General features: G+C 42.3%; 1 long non-coding RNA gene across 1 annotated transcript in view; it reads right to left on the reverse strand.

The window, feature by feature from the left end:
- Positions 1–1,229: 1,229 nt before the first annotated feature.
- LOC141733377 (uncharacterized) overlaps positions 1,230–27,110 on the reverse strand; it is a 48,245-nt gene continuing 22,364 nt past the window's right edge. The window contains exons 2-3 of the long non-coding RNA XR_012584283.1: positions 12,056–12,242; positions 1,230–2,201 (exon numbers count right to left, since the gene is read on the reverse strand). This is a non-coding gene — a long non-coding RNA (uncharacterized LOC141733377). The remainder of the gene's footprint in view (positions 2,202–12,055; positions 12,243–27,110) is intronic.

Here is a 27,110-nt window from a genome sequence, read left to right on the forward strand (position 1 = left end):
ACCCCCAGCTCCCTCAGCCGCTCCTCACCAGACTCACGCTCCAGACCCCTCACCAGCTCTGTTTCGTTATGCTGAAAAAGAATGTGAAGGTTAAACCAGGAAAAAAAAAAATCATCATTCTTCTGGGTTTTGTTTAGCTTCTTCTCTCATCGTGTTTTGATGTAGTAACAAATACAATAATGAAGAATATAGTTCCATCAGCACTTCAAACAATGACGAGTCTTCAAAAGAAGGGATGTTTTGGTCTGTCTTGTTCCTTCTTTCTATCAACAAATAATGCAAAAGAGACACGACTGCTACCACTGGGATCGCACCTGGTAAGACAAGAAGAACAAGCACAAGCAGAAGTTCTATCAGCTGCTGAGGAGGACAGGATGGCGGTGCCAAGGCCAACGGTGACAACGTCAAACACCACCGTTCCCATCAGCTTCCCTTCAGACATCTTGTCGTGAGCCAGTCTCACAAGGAAGGTTCCGGGGTTTTTAGGTACGTGTCGTATCAGTTAGTTTTGCACAGTTCATTGCCTTCGGATGTGCTCGCTTGAGATTTTGTTTGACTGCATCTGGAATTTATTTGGTAATGGATTGCATTGAGAAATGTAAGGAGGCATTTAATAGCAATCACGTTAGATTGCTTAGCTTGTACAGTCACATAGAAACATACTGGTCTCTACCAGGGTAACGCAATAATGGATTTAGGCAACAGGGCACAGACACGTGTGCGTTCGTGACAGCAACCAATATCTCTGAACTATCTCCTTCTTTTCCTATTTATTTCACTTGAAACGAGAAAAAGGAGACCAAGGAGATATGTATCAGTCAGTGAAAGGTTGTGGAGAACGAGAAACAAAAAAAATGCATTAACTGGTTAGACAAGACTGGAAGAAAAATGAGGTGCCAACACACTGAAGCTGAACATCACTTTTGCTGTTGGACAACAGAAAGCAGGTGGAGTACGTACACCGTTCAGAAAAAAACTTAGCTCAATTCTGATTAATTACACTCATTTTATAAAATACCTTCCGGTTATTTACCAATTTACACAGCCATAGGGTGCTGGTTTGGGAACAGACCTACAACCAGGGTAGCGTGCCGCTGAAAATCCACACAAGCTGAACGTGTGAAAAGTGCCCTGCCTCTTCTCCCCTCCTCCTGGTTATTTAAAAGTATTTGAGGCAGGGAAGATCATCTTCCCTATGTGCATCCAGCCGTACCACTGTGCTGCCTCAGTCTCCCAGCTGCGATACAATAAGCAGCAGCGAAATATCTTAATTTCTTCGCAAGATCAAGCCCAAGAAGGGTGTTTTTTTTAAATGGAGCTCTAATTTATTGGCGAACAATAAGGGCTATAAAAGCAGTCATTTCAAGGTTAACGTGCTACTCAAATATCCAACACTCAAGCTGAGTGAATAATCCATAACTAATTGCTTATTTAATTGCACATTCTTTGTACATGAGGCAATTGTAATATTCCTGAAGGCTTTAGGTTCCCCCCCCCCCTTTTTCAGTACGCTATAAAATTTCTATATCTATTCTTCAACATGTGTATTTTGTTGCTTCACTATATCAAGCAAGTGATATTATTTCTATTCCCCAATTATATTGCGTCTATAGCCATTGATTTATGGTAGCAGCTCATAAAAAAAACAAAAAAACCCAAACAAACCAAACAAACAAAACCAAAAAAACCAACCAAACAAAAAAACACAAAACCAAAAACCAAACCTGTTTTTAAACAATCCCAAAACCTGAATTTTTAAATCACCGGGCCAGCCAACATCGTCTCACGTACAGTCAAGCAGCACAGATATTCCCAGAAATCCATAGCTGAAGTGCAGGGCAGCATGACACAAGCAGGATTACGAGCTTGGTTTCCATCATCCCATTGTTCATTGCTTTATTTTTTTAAATGAAAAGGGAACATTTTGCTTCGTTACATTCCAAACACGTTAGACTTCTGAAACTTAACAACTCAATTCATTTACTTATTAACTTCACGTGTAGGAACATCAACATTTAATAGCATCATTTAAATTTTTCTGAAAAACTACAGTAGAATGTCCAATCCAACTTGACTGTTTAATACTGACTCAAATACGTCTTGCATAGCAGAATTTCCTTAAAGTGGATATACCGTTATTCTTAAGATATTTTTTAAGAATGCAGAATACAGTCCTAAGCATCATTTCTGCAGGAACCGACCTAAAAAAAAAAAAAAAATAATTGCATTAGCCAGCAACCTAATCTCATATTATTATTTATAGATTTTTATCTATACTTTGGAACAAAAAAGGCTGACTTGAGGGTAAAAATCTTGTTGTACTCTTTCGGATTGCCTCCTGACATAATTTGAGTTTCTCCATTTCACCAAGAGTATCTTTTTAAATCAATACTTGGAATACAATTTTTTCCTTATCAGGCTATCCCAATTAAGAAAAACAGACCGTCAGCCTACCGCGCTTGCTGACATCCTTCGAGTGCAGTGTTTATAGGAGAATTCAATTTAAACTTTATTAACTTGGTAAAACTTTCCTGCACTTTGATGCAATCATCCAAAATTAAACAGTTCACAACAAAAATAGCCCATCTCAATTTATTCAGTTCACATTTCCATGCAATAAAAATGACTAGCATGTTAAACTGCAAATCCCTGAAGTAGATCATAGCATCCTGGAGAAAATGTCAGGAATAATTAAGATGGAAACCTAATTTGGCAAGCACTGCTCCCAGACACTGGGTGGAGGAGAAGAGAGGAGAATAAGAGCTGTAGGAAACTTAATCAATAATGCTACTTCCATATTTCTTGTCTCTTAAAAAAAAAAAGACACAAACAAACCAAAAAACCAACAACAAAACACAGCACCACCAGTCAAAATACAGCAGTTACACATTTAGTGAGGGTTTTTTTTCACTGCGAATGGAAACTTTTGGTTTAAGGAACATCAGATTTAATGGATGACCTTTCATTATACTTATCGATATGAATTTTGAGGGAGAGGTGGGAGTATCTTTAGATCTTTACACAGACCACAGGCAGCAGCACACCCCCTCATGTTTAATGTCACCACCACCAGCTTCAGCTTAGTTACGACTTCTCCGGCCTTGCAACAAGGCCAGTAGAGGTGCCGCTGCGATCCAACCGCTGCCCAACAGAAGGGACCCTCTCTCAAGGATGCGACAGTGAGAGGTGGCAAGTGCCTCCCGCCATGGGAGGAGAGGGAATTTTCCATACGTAAATTGCCTCTGTGCTGCCTTCTAATAAAAACCAGAAGTGGGTGTGCTGTTATGCTGGGTTTGTACCATTATTAACCTTTTATTTATTAACCGGGCCACTATTAACCTTTATTAACCTTTATCTGTAAAAACAGAGCTTTGACGCACTTGCACTTCACGTCGTGAAGATGTCTTCTCCCAAGGCAGCAGCCCCTGTTCCCACGGGGACACGCTACCAGTGTAAAAAGCATTTCTATACCAATTTATTTAATTCTGAAGTGGAAAGGTGCTGTTCAATTACACCAACACCGCTTAAACAGCTGTTTTTCCAGTGCCGACAAAACATCATTCCCAGCTCACAGAATGCCCTTTTCTTTCCCCTTCCTTCCTCCATGCCCTTTTCTAAACTGACCTCTAGCAGACAAAATATCACCCCCACATCTGGATTAGACCCACTAGTGCTTACAACAGAGCAGTGACATTTTACCGTTGGCCAGCACATGTATTTTGCTGCCTACCTACAGCAGAAGAGAGGGGTGGTGATATATAAAAATTCTAATTCTATTCATACTGACATTTACTGTGGAATTCCAGCCATCAAGAAAACCTCTCAATTTCAAGCCTTGCTCACGGACAAATGTCCTACAAAATGAGGTAGAAGCTTTCAACCTCTGCAAGGAATTTGCAAAACCAACTGACTTCCTACACGAAAACACCAGAGTGTTTTAATTAATGAAAATAAAATGTTTGAGAAGCTGACAAGTGAAAGTTTTTGAAAGACAAAGCGATCGTCTCCTACTAAATGTTTGTCACTAACAATACATTGGTTAGGGGGGTGTGTGTGTGTTTAATTAAAATAAAGCCACTATTATTACAGAACGTTGGTTCAATCAAAAGGAAAGTGGATATTTCTGCCTAAATAAGACTTGAAGGAGCTTTTTAGCGCAACACTCCATCTAATCATGGCAGACAGCACCAGCTACACAAAGGGTCCCAGCTGGAAACCAGAGCAGAGTTTCTTCTGACAATGGGGGTGCAGGAAATAATTTGTGGTTGCCACTCGCAAATCCAAAAGCAATTATTTCCAGTCCCAAATATAGTCATTTACTGACTGTATTCAGCCTACAGCGCAGCACGATAGAAGAACCTTAGAGCAAGGCACCTTTTGCAGGATTTTAAGGCTTTAGACGTAATGGCTGGCCACCCATTGCAGCCAGCCCCGTCTTTTTAGTAGACGATCTTTCTTTCAGCTACTTAACATAGCATTTAAATATAAAGCGATAAACATGTGCTTTAAGTCTCAGAAGTCATTAGGCTCCCCCCCGGGATTAAAATTAAGGAGGAGTGTCATTGAATCAAGAGAAATCTTATTCCCCTAGATGACACCAACCAGTTCTTTGGGGAAAGGGCTACAAAGATGATGAAAAAATTCAAAAATTCATGTGGATCTAGAACTCAAGTGTTGCCTTAACTTGAAAAGGGCAAAAACCTTCATTCTCACGAAGTCAAGTTACTGATTTCATCAGGGAAACAAAGAATTTAGGCTCATCCAAATGCAGTTGCCTGGTTTGAATCCAGCCAGCCAGTTGATAATGATGGATTAGCAACCAAATATCCATTCCAGTACTTGTCATCATATCTCCTCCCTGGGCAGGAGACATCTCCTGGAGCCATTGCTCCATCCTCTTCTTCTGTAAGTGATGCAGTTTCAGAAGAAAACCGGAAAGAAACGATTCAAGATTAAGCAATTAATTCTTTTTTAACCCCCTGAAATGAAGAGGTTTAAGTCACTACCTGCCTCTTGGTGGTAATTTACATGGCAATAGATTCTGTGGGGGTTTAATAGCTGATTGTTTTGTAATTCAAAATGAACGGTTGCCATGGCAATGCCTACATGCTATGTAAGATATATTCTTTAGTGAAGTGTCTCCTTAAAGAAAAAGCTGACGCAGACACCCAAGGAGAGACCATAAGCTAACCTGTCCTTCTAAAGGTCTGCACGCTCGAGTCATCTCAAAACCCGAGATTTGAAAAGCAGGGGGTCAAGAGCCCAGACCAGAACCATTAGCCACTTTTGGATCCTCTGCTTTACCACAAAACCGACAGAACTGATGTATTTCTTGCATCATTTTCTAGTGGAGAAATATTCTGCGGAAAACGCTTTTGGTTTTAGGTTATTGGTTTTCTGTGTGTTTGGGGGTTTTGTTTGTTTATTTAAATTAACAGCTTGACTTACACAGTCACATAAAGAAAATTCCTTATCAACTCTGACATTTTAATCCCCAAGAGGATTAAAGCTCCCCTATCAGTTTATTAGCAGTAGCCTAGAAACATCCAGTTTATTTTCTATCCGTCACAGACTTCCTACGCAACCAGCATTTGGAATAATAAATAACGAGGTTTTATGCCTTATTTACTTTTTTTAAATGCAGAAGGTCTTGTCTTCCAAGACCATGAAGCAAACCTAGACACAGTATAAATACACTGTATAAATCCATGTGCTGAAACACACCTTTGCTGAGAATAAATAGCATTGTGCTTGGTGACAGCACCTCTCTGGCCAGCCTCAACGCTCATACTTTATCAAAACTAGTTGCCTTAAAACTAGATGATAGTCCGAGGCTGCTAATTAGCAATGTAATCATTTAGTTATTGGCTAGAATAATGTTAGGAGATTGAGCTGAGTTTAAAAAAAAAACACACCAAAAAATAACCCAACCTAAAAATATAATCTATTATCGGGGGATTCAATGGGTTGGGATCATTTTGAATCTGGGCATTTGTGTAGGCGCTGCAGCCCTGGTCCCTCTCCTGATTGTTGGCTGATGCCGGCACATTCCCCAGGAAAAGTTGGCAAGAGCAACCAGAATGAAACAAAATCCCTTTCTGAAGAGCGTGGCAGCTGGATGCATGTATAAAAATGCTTGCACATGTTTGCATTGATATTTCTATGCGCAAATGCTCATTCTAAGATAATTAAAAATGCCATACAAAAAAGAGAGTTAAGAAACTTTACCCTGGGACATGTAAGCCAATTAGATCTGATATTAATTGTTCTTCTTCCAAACAAAGGAGATTGAGCAATTCATTGAGGAAAGTTTATATGGTTCAGCACAGACTCAGTACTTCGCTAAACTTACACATATTACCCATGAATTTAGCACTACGTTCTTCGTGTTAGAGGAGAAAAAGGTAATGGGTGACGAAAAATTCTTCTCTGAGATTCCAGGATCCATATAATGCAGTAGTTTTCATCGATGCTGTGTTGTCCAGCGGAATTAAGAGTTGCCAGGACAGCCTGGAGTCCCAATATCCGATTTTTGCAGGACCACAAGTGGCATTTCTTAGACTAAAGAGTTTCCGGGGATGGGAAGGCAGGAGTTGTTGATAATGCCTTACCAGCTAGATTATTTGCATAGCTACACATATTTAAACATTTTAAAACATATTTAACAACTACCTTGATCTAAATAGATTACAATAAGTATCCGAACACCGTGCTACTATTACTAAACGGTGATCACGTTCTTTCATCTTTAAATTCCCTCCTATACTATTTCTAGAACTAGTAATTTTAGTAATTTGTAGTTGAAGCCCTCTAGATTTCTTTGCTAAACTACAACATGCCTTTACAGCTCCCAGCTCCCGTTGCAGCGTATATATCAAACTACTCTTTCAACTCCTGCACTTCCAAACATTTTAAACACCTTAATGGCTTTTCTCGCTGAACCATAAAAATTATTTATAAATTCATTTTAAGACATTCATACAATGAGAAACTCATAACATGTCGTGAAATACAAATTATGTTTACTGGAGTATAAAAAATTCTTTGGGTCTATGTATAGGTAATGAAGGAAAAAGCCAACTGCTTCTCAAAGTGGACTCTTATTATAAGCAATCACCAAACGCAAGGTTTGAAGGTAATGAATTATTTGCTCCAGAGTAATTTTTTAAATAAACAACTTGACAGGAAAAAGCAGTACCTTCTAAGACTTAATTTGAATTGAGTACATGGGGTGCAGTTGCAAAGAATAATCGCACTATTTTATCTGGTATTTTTCACAACTAAGTAGCTGCGGCATCTGTTTTCTTCTAAGGTTAATACTAACACGGTGGTCTATTAATCTGCGTTACCTCTGTGCAACTGAGCGAGGGAAATCACCCCAACACTGACATTTCAGGGGAAATGTTTTTAATCAAGATTCATACGTTATCAGGGCTCCACAAGACGTTAGTTTTTAAATAACTAATGATATGTGAAACACGGACAGCTGGTAGTCATTTTGGAAACCTTCAGCCATTTGGGGAATAACTGTACAAAGACAAGTACATTGAATCAGATATGTAAAATTGTAAAAAAAAAAGTTTAAAAGATATATACACAAATTAAAACTAAATTCAAACTCTTCAAAACACAGCCAGCAAATTTGACCTGACTCATGGGAATCGTGTGCCACGTTTGCTCTGTAGGTTACTATGCGGGTGACTAAAAATGGGTCATGCCTTGGACATGAATCTCTGCGGGTAGAAGAGAGAGTTTCTTCAATTCTTTGTGGTTCCAGATACTCCTAAGCCCCAGGCTGCCCTTCTCAGGAGGCTTACAACTGTAGCTCGTACAGTCATGGCACCACAGCACAGATGTTCACTCGGTTACAAAAGGTCCAGCTATTAGCTAAGAACTCTTGGATATACTTCCATGCCCACCTGGTCACCTTTAGGGCATCACCTCAACCCTTTTCATCATTTCAGATCCTTTTCTAGCTCTGTCTGTAAGACGCCGTCCCCTGTAACACACGTTCTCTTTGCCTTACTCAAAGGCACATCCAGAGTAAGAGCTCATCATTGTTGCCAGAGGACCATTACAGTACGACTACTTGGAGAGAGGGACCTGCGTTTTTAACACTGATGGACTGGGGTCCTCTTCTCTGTTGGCAAATGGGTTGTAACATCTCTTTTCTGCTTTATAGCAAAGTATTTCAAAGCAAACCTTAATCTGCCAGATCCATAATGTAGATTTTTAGTAAGATCCTTTGTGCAAGGAAAAGGACATAAACCAGCTGCCTTTGAATTCAGATGGAAACACTGATGATCTAAATCATCCAAGCCTGGTATATAAATGAAAAGCAGCAACCAGACCAGGGATTGATCCCTGGAGAACTCACTTATGATTCACTGTGGAAGATGAAAAGCTGTCTATGTAAACAAATTGTTTATGGTCTGTTAAGCAAAAGTAAAACCAATGGAGTGCAGCAGATGCAATTCCAGCTGAGGATTCAATCTTACACAAGTGCATGGGCCTGACCCCGCAGCCCTTCTTCACCAGAACAGTTTCGCCGCAGCCACTGGAACCAGCAAGGACTGCGGTATTCGCCATCTGTGCCCCATCAGTCTCCCATGAAAAGCGTCAAAGCCTGAAGGAGCGCTTTGTGCTGCCATTTCCATGAACACAGAGACGCTGCAGCCAAAGGCAAGCTCTGGTACTACAATAGCATCCTTCGATTCTTGACTCGTGATTGTCCAGACAAACCTTGAACAGCTCTGTTCTTGGGGGTTCCAACCCCAACTCCGTGAAGAGCAGTCTTTTCATCAATTTGGTGGACCATCGGAGCAGGTTCACAGGAGAACTACAAAGACAATGGGGATTTAGGCTCCAATTCTTACAAATGACTTTACATCCCTCCCCGCTCCACCCCACGTCACTCAGGGAAGGATCTGGGACACGTCCAAGCGGGCACACGATCAAATGAACACAGGTATCAAATGATCTCACGGCCACAGGTGTATTTAAACTCTGCTAGAGATCCTTGCGTTCGCTTTAATCAACCCTGACTAATTTTCACCAGCCTGCCATTTCTAGTTTATTTTCAGACATCATTACCTTCAACCTTGGGTTTCTTTGTTAATCTAAGGAGCCGGTATTTCCAAGGCTTGGATGGCAGCTGCACCGCAGCAGTAAAACATCTGCTTGCGGTGTACTCATTTGGGCAGATTGGAGTTATGGGGATTCAGCTAATAACCCCTGATGTGCTTTCACGCTCACCTGGCCGCCCTTACGGCATCCTTTAGAGCATTGCCTCAGACCCCATTTTCTCTTTGGTTTTAAAGTTAACGAACCTTTGGCATTTCTTGTTTACAGGTTCATGATAATTGGCAACACTATTAGACACCAAGAAAGGATAAACACGCTGCCTCTTGTAACTTTAGGGAAAGAATGTATGATTGCGTAACATAAATTTACAGGAAAAATAAGAGAGATTTACAGTCCATTCTCCCACCCATCATGTAACTGAGTTTTAGGGCTTATAGCCACCCCACGAGTACTAATTAAACCGGTCTCTGCAGACTCACACCACAAGAAATATCAGCTCTCCTAACTGCAAGAGGTATAAGTAGGCGTTTGGCACCGGGAAATATTCAAACAAAAATCCAATCAAGTGTGAAAAATAGGACACTGGAAATAGAAACACGTAACTGATGCTAAGTAGTAAATAATGAATAAAACCAGGCAGGCATTGTTCGAAAGTCTGGCCACTGAGCCAGGAAGAGTTTGCTTAACCCAGATAATTGTCTTTAGAAAAAATGGCAAAGATTATGAAATCTGTAGCATTTTCATAGTTGTCTGAGATGCGCATACACATAAAACAGTTGTCCTAATTACTTCTGAAGGGGATAACATTTACCTTATTACTAAACTAGTGCCAACAGCAGATAGGGAAGACGCTATGCCAAACCAGCTCTTAGGCGTCTTTAAGAGCATTGTCTAAACGGCCACATCTCCAGCAGGCAAAAAAGACTCATAATCACAGGACAAATCTGATCTTAATAAGCAGGAAATCATAGGAGCTTCCCACATCTGTTTTCCTCTTATTAGATTAGCAGTGGTGTCACATCCGATGTCACGCCATTACACATTGACCTTCAGCAACTTAGCAGATTTTTTTATTTTTAAACACCAAGAGAGCTTTGTGGAAGCTACTTTTCTTGGCAGAGAACATAAATATGCACGTCATGTAAGGATGGATTTCTCTAGGAAGTGACAGAACTGCATGACCGGGGATTTGGGGAACCCAGCTGCAAATATCTTCGCAGGATTCGATGCTCAAGACTCCAGAAGTCACCGGCAGTTCTTGGAAATATCTATTACAATTATTATCCGGGGGTATATTTCGGCCACGTGTGTAACTGCATTAGTACAAAACACTTCAGACTGTTACGTACAGCACTTTTTTGTGGCGATGAACCTGACCTAACCCATACGGCCAGGTAAAATCCTCTCTGCCGGGCTGATTGCACTGGGATGGCACTTTGATTGAAGCATGCCAAATTTAAGTTGCCAGACAAACTTAATCTAAGCGGACTTCCATTTTTTATCTGGGAGATCTGCAGGAGAGCAGATGGCCTTTAGTCCCCTTTCAGTTCCCTTTAAGTCAAACACTTAAATGCCAGTTTTCTTTTTGAAGAATTTCTCGCTGGTCATTATAACTACTTTTCAAATTCTGGCTAATTTCTCCTACCGCAGCTATTGAGAGACTTGGCAAGTATCATCTGGACTTTATCACTCAAAGCTATTTTATATTGAGAGCTATTTTATATTTCCACTCTTCAAGAAAACTTTCATTTTAAGAAGTATTACTACAGACTCATGTCTTTCAGTTTACCACATCACAAAGCTGTTTTCTGAACAGTTTCTGAAAGCTGGACAAATCCAGCCAAGATTTTCCCTTGCTCTTCCTCTAAAAACATTGAGACTTTGCGGCGTGACAGGACCCATGAACAATAACAGCGTTTCATTTCTTTTTCTGTTGCAAGTGTGGAGCACAAAGGCAAAGAACAAGCAAACTCGCCTCCTCCAAGCAGAGGCATTTTATTTGTTTGTTTTAAAACCAGAAGTTGCCATTCCACTGGAAACAGCAAAACATCCAGACTTCAAAACATCCTCTCTCTTACCAAGCACAAAGCAAACAAAAACATTCTCCACCAGACAAGCAAAACAAATAACCCTGAAGTACTTTACTTCAGACACAGCAAATCAACCTCACATCTTCCCCATTAATTTATATAACAAAAGTTTCAATTACATTTTCTGGCCTTATCAAAACATCTCATTTAAAAAAAAAGAACTGGCACATCACCATGGGAAATATTTCAGTAGATGTGTATTTTCCAAGGGAAAACTGCTGTCTTAGAAAGCGCTCAGCTACAGCTCTGTACCATTACCAAAAGCGTCTCTTAATGACAGATATTCCTGAAATACTTAGAGCTAGACAGGCTGCTTTTTGAGTAGGTCAGTGTTAACACCATCTGTAATCTCATTTTCAAAAGCACCCATATTTTCTATAGTTTCCTACTGAGGTTCACCAAAAAAAAAAAAAGAAAAAAGGTTTCATTGGTTCCTATAGGACGTAGCGTGTAAACTCTGTAGTGATATCTGTCCACAACCGTATCAGAACATCTGCTTAATTTCTGTGGACCTCAGATGAGGTTGAAGCCCACGTTTATCAGGGCTGAGTCTCTTTTGCCTTAAAACTAATTTTTTAAACTGTAATTTTGTGTGTTTAATTAACCACAGAGGGAGAAAAGGAGGAAGGAAAACACTCCAGAACCCAACAGGAACAATTGTGCAATCATGCAACCAACTAATTATCTTTAGGAGAGCCGCTGTGGAACGCAACCATAGAATTCCTAATTTCTTCCACCAGTGCAACCGAACAGCCCTTCAAATGCCTGGCTACAAAGAGATCTTGGTCAAGTCCACATTGTAAGAATAAGAGAACCCAACTCCTGTTGAATATCCTACAGAAGCAGCTGATCTTGAACACTGCCCATTCGCACAACCTCACCTGCTGAACTCGGCCAGTCATTTCCAACGCAATCTGGGGGCAGAAAAGTCACATTTGGTTTTTTGATGATGAATTTTCTCTTGGGGACTCTTGACCTTCCATCAGAAGTAACATCAGAACTTCAAGACCAAGACAGCAACACTTAGAAGTTGACTCAGGAGGTGTAGCTTAAACATGGACAGTTCTCCTGCAGAAGAAGTTGTTTCCAAATTCACCGTGAGCATCCTGGAAAGCTTAACACAAGATCGCGAACGGTTAAGTCACGACTTTGCCATGGATATTTAAGCTGGCAGAGCAGCCCTAGAAAGGCTCTTGCTACTGGCTGCAAACAGGGACAGCCTAATTTAGGGCAAGATGTTGTTTAGTGACTCGACGTATTTGAACGTCACACTATTACTGAAGCTGTAAAAACTTTGGCTGGTGCCGCGGCAGCTAGGTTCTCATAACGTAGGAAAGGACTATGTTTACCAGGGAAAAATCCTTAGAAATCCTCACCACAGAACACGCGCCCAGGCCTGGGACTCCAGAGGGTATTCATGTGAATTCAACACCTTTCCGTGACAGTCCCCAGCACAAGGCTCGTAAGGAAGAAACAACGCCGTGGTACAGCAATGGCAGCTGCAGGCAGCGTTGGGCAGTAACACTTCCTTCACACGCAAGGCTGGCAATATTTGCTCTGTTGTGAGGGCGGAAAAAAGGAATCACCGCATTGAAATCAATGCTTTTACGCTCCGTTTTGTTAAGGCACTTGAACAGGTTGATGTTAAACATCCTTCTTACGCCTTTGCTGGTGCTCCTGGAGGAGCTCATAAGGCAGCAATGTACCTGTTAGTCCATGAAGCGATACACCTGGAAATGACGTAATATTCATTGTAATCGGCCAGGAAAACTGAAGTAAAGACAGGCTTTTCACCTTTGTGATCCTCACCAGGAATTTCCCCTAAAGCTGTAGTTCGCCCCAGAGAAACGAGGCTTCGTTCAGTGCAACGTTACTTATCCCGGAGTCTGGGAGCACCGATTTGGCAGAGAAACTCCTGTTTCCTGATACTCCCACCATTTCAGACCTTAGAAGCAAAATTTATTGCAACTAACAAATCATCTTCATTCACAGGAGTCGTAACACCAAAGGGTCAGAGCACGCAGTTGGCAGAGAAGGGAAGCAGCAGTGAGAAGCCATTCTGGACTCCTACCTCCAGGCAATACTCCTTTTCCTCTCAAATCCCTTTTAATCCATTCTGGAACATAAGAGGTGCAGAACGAGCCCCCTCCAATTGTTTTTAACATGGCTGTTGAACAGGAATCTTTGACATAGTTTTAAAACGCATCAATCCTTTATGTGTTTATCTATGCTGATGAGCATTACGTTCGGCTTCAAGAATATCTATTTCTGCACTTGGGTTATTTTATTTCGCTATTGTTAAAATGAAAGATTGGCTAAACCGTTTCAACAGTGCCTGTCAAGCACTTCCTTTCCCCTGCAAATCCTAAAGCTCTGATTCTCATCATTAAGTCACTGACAACATAAAGACAGACCTCTTCAATAAACCGTCATCAACAGAGATAAATGCACAGAAACGATACAGAAATTGGCCTGCAGCATCATTGCAGCATAAACAGAACTTTCTGAAGAGGAAATACATCCGCATTCACTACCCAGAGCCCAACATAGAACAATAATGACCTGCGTTTTAAAAGCCCCCTTGTATCAAATGCTGTGCAAGGATTCAAGAGCTTTTCAAACTTCACAGGCAACGTAAAAAAACCTCTCTGTTCCACGCAGATAGAGCTATCAACTCCCCAAGAAGACAAGAACAATACAGTTATCAACCGCTTCTCCCCATAAAAATGCAAGTCCAGCTGAAGGTCAATCCAATAGTCCGCCTAACAGAGTTTTACTGGTAGCGGACGCTTAAAGAACAGCGTGATCAAAGGCAAGCGTGCAATGGTTTCTCCGCCAGCCTCCAAACCATCAGAGAGGTGCGTTTTTTTCAGAGCTGAAAGTGGCACCTGGAACACTGGGGAATACATCCTCCAGGAAATCCCTTTCCCCTTTTTTTGAATTAATCTATATTTCATGGTGCTGCAACATCAGCTGCAAGGCCCCCACAGTTTAATCCCTTGTTTTCTTAAACATTACTTCCATTTTATATTTGAAACCTACGGCCTTCTAATTTCTAGCGCCCCTCTGCTTCTTCCATTGAGAAAAACAGCATCCCACAGTAATCATTCCCTCTCCTTATCCATCTTGATTTTTTTTTAATTTCTATCATTTAGCCTGAACTGAAAGCCTTGCCTCCGATCATCCTTCTCATCCTGCACTTGCTTTCTTGATAGTCTGGGGTAAGGAATACCAAGCGGAGCAAGGCACAAGTGGCCAGGCCACAGCTCCAGGAACCCACATTTGCACCTTCAGTTTAGCACTTGTCCAAGCTAAGAGTTGACTCACGTCCCAAACTAAGCATTTGGAAGTCAACTGGGAGATTACAGTTGCTGCAATTAATCCAAGTGTAAAAAGATTAACAACAGTTTATCCAGCTTTTATTCTCCTATGACTGACTACGGTTAATTCTACCGACACCTCCAGCGACACACAGCCCAGTTCCGACAGCAGCTTAATTGCTCCTACGCTCTCTGTATTCTGTGCTCTGTCTGGAGCGTAGCCGTGGATGCCACAGCGCTGCCAGAATATTATAATCAGAAAAAAAGACTCCGGAAGAGAAGCACAGTGTTAGGCAGATGGTTGAGGTCCTTCCTTCATTTGCTTTTCAAATTAACTAAGTGTGTCCAAATGAGACACTTGATAACTGAATACCAGTTTTCCTTTTCCCATACAGCCCTGCAGAGCCACATTTTGGAAGAACTTGATTTTTTTTTTTGCCTCCCTGTGGATGAATGCTAGTCACAAATGCTCGGTTTATATTTGGGAAAGAAAAGGGAAAGGGTCCTTCTGAACCTGACTTTATGGGGCCAAGTTTTATGAGACATCAAGTCTTTTTAAAGCATTTCTATGCAACAAACGCTGCTTCTTTCATATTGTATCTGAAATCACATCAGCGAGATAATGCTAGAGATTGGGTGTATTCCACGCAAGCCTGGGACCGTAACGTCTTCAAATGACACAGTTAGGTCTGGAAAAGTGCAGCTGGATGGGGAAGGGGCTTGAGGTATTGGAGCCACCTTCTGGGGAGTTGGGGAACCGAGTGTGACGGGGTGGCACACCAGGTAACATAAAGCATCGGTGACAGAATGAAAAATACAGCGCAGAGCTTGTGAGGATCAGAGCTAATCTTCCTTCCCTCTCCAAACGGCTTCCAAGCTAAGAAAATAACATGCCAGAGGAATGCCACAAAAAATTAACACACTCAAAAGAGAAAAGCCATCCTCCTTCGTTTTGCAGGGCCGTTCAACCCATTTGCTAGGACGTCTCCTCCGTCCGCTCCCTGAGTATCTGCAGCGGTGGCAACTGCACAAAACAAGATTTCTTGGAGCAAGAAGTGCTTCGTAAACAAATAGCCACGTCTTAAAGTACAAAACGAGCAGACACGATTGCAAACGTTTGGCAAGGTGCAGGTACATCGTGACAGCGTGTTAAATGCATTATTCAACACACTACAGAGTGTAACATGTCAAAGTGACAATTTATACTGTATTTACCTCCAGTCAGCAAAGGTATTAGAATACAACGGTGGGCGCTTGAGCAACAGAAATAACGCAGTGGAAGAGATCTCCAGCCTGGAACAGCAAAGAAAACAGTTTACCAAACTCAGATGTCTTGACACCAAGGGGGAATTTAAGGAAATACTTTGAGCCAGAACATTTTATTGAACAAACCGGCTGTGTTTAGTTTGCAGACATTGTCTGCCCTGAAAAAAAAACTTTGCAGATTTCTAATATCCCTAGAGCTTCATATAAAAGTGGGTTCCCAAGTTATATCATCTGCCGTTTCCCTTGTATTCTTAATGATCTGAAGAACCCAAGGGGATTTCCTACAGTGAAGTCTGCTCAGGTGCAGACGTGGGAGATCTTGTCTGAGTTCCTTTTGCCGAGAGCATCGCCCGATAAACAGGGGTTCGATAGACCTGGGTTATCTCCCCCAGATTTGGCACTAGCCAAATGGGTCTATTTGGCTAACCACTGAGTCCATCTCCCTGCACATCAGTCTCTCCATTTGCGAATCCAGGATAACCCCAATACTCATAGCAGAACTCTTAGAAACAAGTCAAAGTGAAACATTTTCTACTAGAGCAGGCATTACTCTTACAGTTAGCGCTGTAATTAAGCACAAGACCTTTTCATTTCCCCTTTTCACAAAAAAAAAAATTCTCTCGGCTACAAGCAAGCAAAATGTTCTGAAAAACTTATTTAAGTTTCCAGGCTTATGTTGATAAAGTAGAAACGTCGGTTGCCTGACTTGGGCACAGGAGCAGAAAGGCAACGACTACCTTGAGAGCTCAGGTAACTCACCGTCTTTATTGCTGCGGCAGCCGCCGGTGCTGGCCCGCGTTACACAGCCCATGAGCGGCAGCAAAGGGCCATTGCTTATGTTTATTGTAAGTCATTCACCAAAATGGATGTTACACGACATTAAAAGTATGTTGGGTGTCCGGGTGCAATAAAAAATTAATTTACCATTCACAAAGCTTCTCATTTAGTTAAATCAGCTGTGTTTCAGCTACATTATCTGTATGTTTCTAACGTATTTATTCCCTATATTTTTGCAGAGCTGGCTCAAGCTAAGCTTTATTTTTTATTATTAATTTAATGTAATTTCTATGTATTCCTGGGAGGAGGCCGTGGTGTAACAATTACACTGCCACATTGCCATCTCCAGGCAAGCCAAAGAACTGTACAAAAAGCTCTTTCAGAAGTACATACACATATATGTATCCTTGTAGAATAAAAAATAAGAAAAATATATACTCTTTTGGAATACTCTCCACTTCCAGGGACTGTATGAGAAGGTGTCAGTCACTTGCACGGTGTTTTACTTCTGGAGTATTTCCACAGCCGCGGCTGCACCGGGGCAGATTTGCATCCAGAGCAGCGGCTCAATGCTGCTTCTCTATGAACCTGTGCCCTCCAAAAACTGCAATTTGGTTCTAAAATAGATTCGAAATGTACACAGGACCTGCATTGGTCAACATTATTCCTGAACTGACAAACCCCGAGACAGCAAGTCGATACCCTCCCATCAAGCTCCTTCCAAGAGCTCTGACTGACAAGGACAAAGAGTCAGTCATTTCCTATACACAACTCACACTTGATTTTAACGTATCCTGTCACGTTAAGACTTCCAGCACATTTCTAAGGAGCACCACCAAAAATACGCCCGGCTTTAAATTTTGGCTAGGAAGGGACAACTCGCACCGCCGTAAGGATTTCTCAACCTCTCACATGCTTTGACTGAAGCGAGGAGGCACACAGTAGCTGTGCTGCCCTGTTTTCAAGATAATTAAGCTGTTCCAACTAATTACTATACCCTTCAAGTATCACGATGAGAAATGACATATGTAAAACTTCTTGGAAGCGTTATTCACTCAGCAACTTCCTTGCGCTAAAATGAAGGGAGCAAGACTAATTGCTAAACCTCTTTCATTTAAACACAGATGAAGACTATTATTTACAGTAAAAAATTCAGGAATTATCATGGCTCAGAACAGAAAAAGGGCCAGGTTTGCAAAGGCATACATGGGTGCATAATAGACTCCAGGTGAGATGCAAGAGGATGCTGATCTTCACTAGAAGCAACAGAGATTCCCACATCATCTCACACTCCCTCCCATCAAAGGCAAAGGTAGCTCAGCATTGACTGCAATTCGTAACAATCCTCAGCTTCAACTTCTGAAACTGAAAATATGGCCTTGAAGAGAAAAACACTGGCAGAGAGATGTACTTTCCTGATAGAAACATCTCGCTACAGGGGCTGAGGAAGGAAACTAAGCCTACTAACTAATAATACAAACAGAAAAACAGGCAGTTTTTCTAAAAAGCAAACATCTGATGTTTTACAACAACAGAATAAAGGCAAGAAAGAAAAAAATCCTGCCTCTAGAGCAGACACAGACATACCAGTAGATTTACTCTTAACTGCTGCAGCTCTTACCTAAATGGGAAAAGTGGCAGTTTAGTCTAATGGGGAAAAAAACCAGAGCATGGGCCGTCCCTTCACTGCATGTTCCTCGGCAGAAAGGATGGGTAGGTACCACCAAAGACTTCATGGCTGGCAGGAGAAAAACCCCAGTTTATCAGATTTTAGGTTTCTTTTTTGGATTACAGGTTCTCTGAGGTAGAAGGGTTCGCCCTGACCATACTCTGACGTACAGATCTCTGAAGAGGTTTGTAAAAAATTAATTGTTTAGTCCCAGTACCCAAAGGACATGAAACTGAAAAGAAAGAGGATTCATTACAGGGGAAAAAAAGAAATATCTGTAGTTTAAGAACTGAAAAGCTTCATTACCCAAAAAGGAATAAAACTACGGTCTTCAACAATGCTCGGTTTCTTCTCAACTGCTTCTTGTAGGTAGAGGTGAAATCATAAAAAAATGTTGCTGGATTCCTTTATCTTTCAGCAGCTGCAGTGACATATGCCATCATACCACGTTAGCAACGCTTACAAGTATAGATGCAGCGCGCTCCCCTAGAGTAACCCAACCTCAGCGTTCCTCTGAGCAAAGATGTTCTAGAAGATTATTTTTTTTACCGTGATAGCAAGCACCTTGTATACATATGGCTTCCCTCAGCAAAAGTTTGACTTGCTGACCTGGCTCTGTTCCCGCACAGGATGGCGAGTGAGCTGCACCGACAACATCCACCTTCGCAGTAAAACAACTTGTTTCTCAACGAGGCTTATTTTCTGGGTCTCAGTTTTGTGGTGACACCGTTTATACGTCTGTGCCAATACCAGAACGATTAGTTCAGTTCCAAAAAAGTAAAAATTAATCATATCCCCGTTGAAAATACTTGTATATTCACACTGAATACAAAGCAGGAGTTTCATGCGCAGAGTAAACCTCCACTCGCTGCTGTTTGACACTGGTGAGATTGTGCCCTGCAGCTCCAGAGTTCTTCATAAAACCTCATCCAACCACAGCAACAAGAAAAAAAATTAATAATTCTTGGAGGGGTTTTGTTTTTAGCCTGCACTGTAACGGAACAATAAATCATTTAAATTCCATTGGAGGAACAAGAGGAAACATCAGTCAAATCTCACCTGACATGCTCATCACCTACTTAACGTCAAATCAAAACATTTTGCTTTGTTCTTCAAATTATGAAACCTGAGGAGAAATTACCACAGCCAAGTCAGACTCTGCATATTAAACCCGAGGTCAAACAACGGAGTTTTTTACCAGGATTATCAAATTATTATAGCTCTACAGATGTCAGAAACAGATTGAGAAATTCAGAGTTTAGATTGCCACTTAGAGAACAAAATTTAGAAATCATTAGTGTAAAAAGTCCTTTGCAACGGTGTTTTCAAACCAGTCACTGATTTCCTATGCCTACTCCACAGCATTTTATGGAACCCTCTACTAATCCCGGGAGTTTCATCGTTTTATTTAAACCGATAGGAAAGTCTACCTCTTCACTTCCCCACAACACATTTGTTCCACCATTAGTGCCTCGTAGTGGGTTGTAGCTTCTGAGTACAGCTCCATTTCTAGACCCCAGGCTTACTCCTTGCCCTAATCACTTTAAAAATCAGCTAAAATTCAGAGTAACTGAAAACCAGAGTAAGTTCCCAAGCGGACGCCTCCTTAATACGGCAGAAGTTCATGGCTGATGTCCGCACTTCAAGCTGGTCTCGCTAGCAGACCTAAGACCAGACAGAGGAACATAGAAGGAAACATGTTTTCTTCTCCTCCGAAGCTTGTCTGAAGATTAAGCTACAGCTCAAACATTTTATGGATGCCTGCCTGTTACTACCCATGCAAATGGAAGTAAAATTGCAAAAAAAACCCAAACAAACAAACCAACCACAGGTAGTTTTTAATAGTAATAAATTCCAAGATACTGCACAAATGAGGACAGTATAACAACACTGATTTTACATATTACCTCCCCCCACACCTCCCCCCCCTTTTTTTTTTTAACAGCTGCCCACTGGCAGAACCAGGAAAATAGTCAAGAGCTATATAACCCAGATTTACATAATGTTTCCGTGGGCAGTATACAAACAACATCGATCTAAATCCTTTTATCCGCGTGCAACAGGTTTTTTTCCCTCCAAGCTGCTTTCCCCACCCCTCAACCCCCTAAACTGCTTAAAGTCACTCTGAACTTATTTCTTCTAGTTACCTCGTGTAAAATCTTAAACAACACAGTCTTGCAGGAGGCAAAGTCTCTTTCAAAGTCGAGTAAATGTTTCTGAAGTTCCCATCGGTTCATTTTTTTCCAATTCCCTGTGGAACACGGTAGGAACTCTTCAGAACCCCAAATTACTAGGGGTCTTTTGAAAAGGAGACTTCGAGCCTTGTAAGTACGGTGGGATTTTCCTCCCCAGAGGTGAGCAATAACTTCAACCAGGTGCCGCAGAGAAGTTCTCTGCTTTTTAAAAAGGCTGATTTCTGTCCCTGCCCTGTTACCCCAGCCGCATGCCTGACATGAGTTGATGATATCGACAGCGGCGTTAAGTGTTAATGTGTGCTCATTAAGCAAATTTACTACGCCCCTGCTCTAGTGCTTTCAAGAGAACCATGGAGCTACCTTGTTCTTCCTCCTTGAGCAGTTACTTTACGATTAAGCAAAGAAATCAACTAACAAAAAAGACCAAATAAGACACCCCCCCGAAATATAACGCTATTCCAAAGGAGTGTGCAGATCTACAGGTTTGTATCACACTGTGTCCGCAGAAAGAGACTTCCTGTTTCCGACAGCTCGCTCTGACAAAAACTAAATATATTCCTACAGCTGTCTTAGCTAATTGTCATCTGAGCCAGCAGCCCGACTGCAGCCTCTTTAAAGGGAGCTTAAATATTGTGGGGACAAGGCCAGAATCCATGCAAGTCTCCAGCAGGTCACTGAAGTCCATGGGCAAGCTGATTTACACCACTGAGAGCTGGCCATTTGGTTTTTTTCAACCCAATAAGAGCAATTCAATTTTTGAGTTGTTTTCTACCCCTGCAGAACTCCTGGATTTTCAAAGGCGACGGGCTCTAAGTCTTTAAAAGAGAAACCGTTTTTTCTTCTAAAGCAGCATTTCAAGACTTACGCATGGTCTATTGATCATTAAGTTCTAACTGTAATTTTAAATTTTCCAAATAAATCAGATCTGAACGAAGAGCAGAGCCAGTCTGCCGTGCCACTGACATGGCCGTGCACACATACAAGCTACATCAGAACCATCCCCTCCATCCGTAGCGTAAAAGAAGGCCAGCCCCAGCCCAACATTTGGATGCAACCCTCAGATATAACGCTAATTTTCACAAGCCACAGGAACACAAGGCATCGAAGTCACGGAGGTAAAGGACACATCTGATTTACCCCCAAATACACATATTTCTGACTGCCGCGGCTGTCTCTTCAATTGGCACAAGTTCATTAGAAGGGAATTACTCTTGGTTTAAGCAGCTCACTCTTCTTCAGGTAAGGTTAAATACACGGGCTACCAAGATTTGCATCATATTTTCAATATGAATTTATCTACCTTTCACTTTTCCGCCATTTAACCGTGTTATGCATTTGTCTTTAAGATTAAGAGCAGAGCTCCGTATTTACTGACTGTTGCTATTGAACCTGCACACATCCATTATTAGTGTTTTTCTTCCCACAAAGAATGCAAACTTAAATAATGCAAAAAAACCCGCATTTGCCAGCAGCTAAAAGACATTAGCTTGAACAATAGCTAAAGAAATACCTTAGTCATGGTCTTCTTGTATTATATCCCTTCCAGCAAGTAAATTCCAGTGAAGAACAGAGTTCCTGCAAAAGAGAGGTGGGGCCTGGCCCTTCCTCTGCTCTGCACCATGCACGTCCATTTGCGTTATTGTTGAAGCACTGTTTTTCAACAAAAATATTGGGCTTCTATTCCCAAAAAAAAAACCCCAAAAACAAAAAAACAGAGTCTACATTTGGCAAAGGAATTCAAATTTTCACTGGGGGAGAAAGAAAGAAGTTGGAAGATACATATGTCTACACACACATTCAAAAGCATCACCACGGCGTCTCCAGACTTCTATCCCCTAAGGCATGTCTAAACTAAATTTCCAAATTAACTCTCTCTCAATTCACTGTAGCAAAATATAACAGCATTACACCACAGCAGCTCAGCGAGAAGGACAGTGTGATATATCACGAGTTGCAGCGCTTGGCCAGAGAACTGGGCCATCAGAGGAGAATCCAAAAAGTAACTGAGCTACAGTGCACGTGTAAGAACCAGAGGAGGAAGTTTAAAGTGTTTATTTTCAGTCTGAAGCATCTTTTTTCTCTCCCGCGTTAAGCCTAACTTTTCTGCCAAAGCAAACAGCCGAAAATATTATCAAACATTTGTAACCAAGAAGTTCATAACCATGAAACATGAATATAAAACGAGTACAAAGCGATGGCAAACACGATGAAGGTCAAAACGGCGTAGCATTTGATCCTACGCTGAGTTTGAGAGTTTCATTTCCTTAATCAAATTTCGGACATCCAACCTTTGATAACATCTCTACAAATGACAGATTTCTGCATTTGGTTTTTTTTTTTTTTAAAAAAAACCCAACTTCTTACCGTAGTCCAATGGCAAATCATCAGTAAAACACAGGTCACAAGCAGAAAAGCCTCACCATCGAGGAGCCATTTAAAGCAGAACAGCAGGGTGATGTGATCTGCTTTACCAATGCTCCGTTTCCACAGGACACCAAGAGTCTAGGGGAAACTACGAATTAATTCAGGTACCATTTTCAAGCTCATTCCTCATCTTGTGGAAAAATGTATGTGGCAGAGAAACAAACAGTTACATGCTTCCGAGCATATTCAATGAGACCCGTTGACACAACAAGTGCTGCGGAGGCCATCCAGGCCTATTTATTCTGACTAATTTCCATAATCTATTGTGCCTGCATCTGCAGGCATTTGACTCAATCACTTTCAGAGGCAGCTCAGTTTTCCAGACCTCTTATTTTCCATTCCGCTTCAATAAATGCCTTTTTTTTTCCCCCCTATTTTCACTCACTCAATTTTATTACGCCTTCATGTGAAGAATTCCCTTTGGATCACTTGGGAAAGAATATAACGGTCCAGAGGGAACCTAGAGTAGCAGTTTCCAGGAGGATCCTTCTCATGAAGGGAGCCAACCTATCCATAAATATTCATCACCGCAATATCTAAGGAATAAGCCAAGGTAAGGGAAGTCTTCCTGTAACATTTAAAGAAGTCTAACACTCGTCACGTAGGCTGAAACAATACATTTTTCATCATCTTTTTCCAGACGCGCCAAGCATGCCGCTCCTGCAGGACTTAGACGGCTGACAGTCTCAGTTCGGTATTTATACTGATAACAATAATGTAGTTTTTAAGTGCCCTGCAGCCCCTCCGGCATTTATCTGCAAAATCCCAAAGGGCAGGGAGACATTCTAATTCTGCTGAGGAGGACACAAAGAAGCGTACAGCTATCTTCCAGGTATTGAAACGTGGCGGAGGAAAAGAAAACACCAAACAACCTCATATTTCAAGCTATAACACTGCTTCCTGCAAAGTTATTTATTTTAATTTGAACTTATCTGCCCTTCTGCGAGTGGATGACAACTCCTAAAACAATTTTACCATCTTGGGGAAAAAAAAAAAGAATCCAATGAAATTAAGAAAGGAAATCAACCACCTTTGAAGATGTAGCAGGATACATGAGCAAAGAGACAGATTACCATTGTCTCGCTCACTTTAGATCCAGAAACAAATTGCAGAGCTATGTCAGCACAGCGTTTTGCTGCAGCTAATAACCTGGGACGCTGCGTTGCTTTCGGGCCTCAGAAAAATCTCTCTGCACAGCACCATCCCGTGCCCCCCGAGTGAGCACAGGCAAAAGGAAGGTCGGTGTCTCCTGGCTTCCATTGCACCGTGAGTGGAACATGAGTTCTTCTCCACCACACGGATCTGTCCTGACACAGAAGAGATGTGTAGAGAAGCCCCAGATTAAGCATGAGAGCAATTAAAACACGCATTGCTAAGAAAACAGCCTCGCACGTTGAAAAAAAACGGCACTTGCACCAAGTCTGTTCATTGCCCTGCAAGAGGCAGAAGACAGTTTCAACACTTTCCCTTGACAGATGCTCTGTGACAATTAACCAAGTTCTAAATTGGCCTAAGACTTTAATTACCGCATCCAGCTCTGGGGCCACCAATATCAGAAGGACACGGAGCTGTTGGAGCGGGGCCAGAGGAGGCCCTGGAGATGCTGGGAGGGCTGGAGCCCCTCTGCTGTGAGGACAGGCTGAGAGAGCTGGGGGGGTTCAGCCTGGAGAAGAGAAGGCTCCGGGGAGACCTTGGAGCCCCTTCCAGTCCCTAAAGGGGCTCCAGGAAAGCTGGGGAGGGACTCTGGAGCAGGGAGGGGAGCCATGGGACGAGGGGGAAGGGTTTTACACTGACAGAGGGGAGACTGAGATGAGATCTGGGGAAGAAATTGTTTGCTGTGAGGGGGGCGAGCCCCTGGCCCAGGTTGCCCAGAGGAGCTGTGGCTGCCCCATCCCTGGAGGGGTTCAAGGCCAGGTTGGCCGGGGCTTGGAGCAACCTGGGCTGGTGGGAGGTGTCCCTGCCCAGGGCAGGGGGTGGCACTGGCTGGGCTTTAAGGTCCCTTCCAACCCAAACGATTCCATGATTCTACTCAAAATATGTTCTCTCAGTCTTTAACTTGAAAATGACTCGTGGGGCAGGCTGTGGGTCAATCGAATTGCTGCTAATCAGGACAGAGGGGACCTCTTCCCATGTTCTGGGCTGCAACTAAACTAGACTGAAAAAGTGAAATGCACTGGGGGATCGGTATCCTGGAGCAGAAATAGGCTCACTCTTGGAAAAAGCATATGGGTCAGATAACCACAGGTGGCGAAGGAGCCGTGAACCACATTTTCAGGACTTTGCAGAAAATCGGTCGTAATTCTCCTATTCATAAAACAGAGGAACCTAAAAGCGCCCCGAGTTCTGCGAGTGAAACGTGTTAAGTATATTATTATTATTATTCGTAGCCATCAATCAGCCACCTTTCAGCAGCACTAAAAATTCAGCCAAAGCACCTCTCAGCAGAATCGCTCCAGAGCGGGTCAGGCTGCGTAATGAGCATTCTCAATTTCAGGACTGGTTGGCTGATACAGCGTGTACCAGCCCTAGCTCAGCATGCCGCCCGGCTAATGCTTCCTCATGTACCCAATTACACTCTTGTATTTGTTAATGTTACATGAGAAATCTTAACAATTACAGTAAATCACCCGCTATGAATCCTGGAGCTGAAATTTTTTTAATGAACGTCCATTATAGGAAAAAATATCTCCTCAGACAAAACCATGGGAAAAAAAACCCCACAGTTTTATGACACATGAAATTCTGGCTTTCACTATCTGTTTGGTGTAATTTGTTTAGTAGATTTAGCTCAAGATGCAGCTCTTGCATACATAAACAGTCAATGGTTTAGACTCTGTCCAATCAATTGGTAACTGGGAAACTAAACATTTTGGTTTCATTATACAAGCCAAAATGTTTCGCCTGAGCTTGCAGAGTGTTTGGCACATCCTCCGGTCGGGAGCAGCTCTGGCAGGGATGGACCGCTCAGCGGTACCACACCGAGGAGCCAGGATCTAACACCCACGGCTGCAGACACGAGTCAGAGGCGGCACGGGTCAGCGGGAACATCAACCTGGCCTCCTCGTGACAGCAAACGTCACGACAAATTTAGCTGGCACTGCTTGTGGCTGAAGCAAACCATAGGGAAAGTATTTTGGTGCTTTGAAGCACCTGTAAACGCACGACCTGTATTAAGCACTGGAACGCATTTATGTTAAAAAAAACCAAACCACACGATGTGCTATAAAATCAGCAGGACAGTAACCAAAACAGTATAGTATGGGGGTAACTGGACATCGTGGCTGTTAAGACCTCGCAAACAGATTTCTCCCAACTATGCGAATAACTGCAATTGCGCATCAACTGACAAACAAGGAAAGAAATAAAGGGCATGAATAGAACAAATAATTATGTGTGTGATGATTCGAAACAGCTGGGAAGTGCCTTGCGTGGTCTGAAGACTGCTCTGGGGAACCTTGACGTGGAAAAAGCATTCTGCACAGTTAAAAATCATACAAGAATCATGAATTTAGTTAGCAACTTCTTCACGTCTTGAGGGTCTGCAGCCAAATACAATACAGGAAATTGAGGCAAGTTCGGTGATTTCAGTCATACAGAAAGCAGAAGCTGCAATATAGACAGGAACTCTCGATTGCAGTAACCCAAGTTAAAGACAGAAACGAACTGTCCTTCCTCAGATGTCTTCAACCAATTTAATTAATAAAATGGTAACAAGATCGACAAATTATTCAACATTTTGACAAGAGTGAAGGCCATGCTTCCCACTGCCGAACAGGGCAGTAGGATGAGGGGTAACGGCCTCAAACTGAAAGAGGGGAGATTGAGATGAGATCTGGGGAAGAAATTGTTTGCTGTGAGGGTGGTGAGCCCCTGGCCCAGGTTGCCCAGAGAAGCTGTGGCTGCCCCATCCCTGGAGGGGTTCAAGGCCAGGTTGGCCGGGGCTTGGACGAACCTGGGCTGGTGGGAGGTGTCCCTGCCCAGGGCAGGGGGTGGCACTGGGTGATCTTTAAGGTCCCTTCCAACCCAAACCATTCTATGGTTCTATGACACCTTCAGGCAAATTGGTGATCTAGAATCACAGAATGTGTTGGGTTGGAAGGGACCTCTAAAGGCCATCTAGTCCAACCCCCCTGCAGTCAGCAGGGACATCCACAACTAGATCAGGTCGCTCAGAGCCTCATCCAGCCTGGCCTGGAATGTCTCCAGGGATGGGGCCTCCACCCCCTCTCTGGGCAACCTGGGCCAGTATCTCACCACCCTCAGTGTAATCATCTACTCCCTCAGT

Source organism: Larus michahellis, chromosome 20, assembly GCF_964199755.1.
Source record: "Larus michahellis chromosome 20, bLarMic1.1, whole genome shotgun sequence".
NCBI classification, from domain to species: Eukaryota; Metazoa; Chordata; class Aves; order Charadriiformes; family Laridae; genus Larus; species Larus michahellis.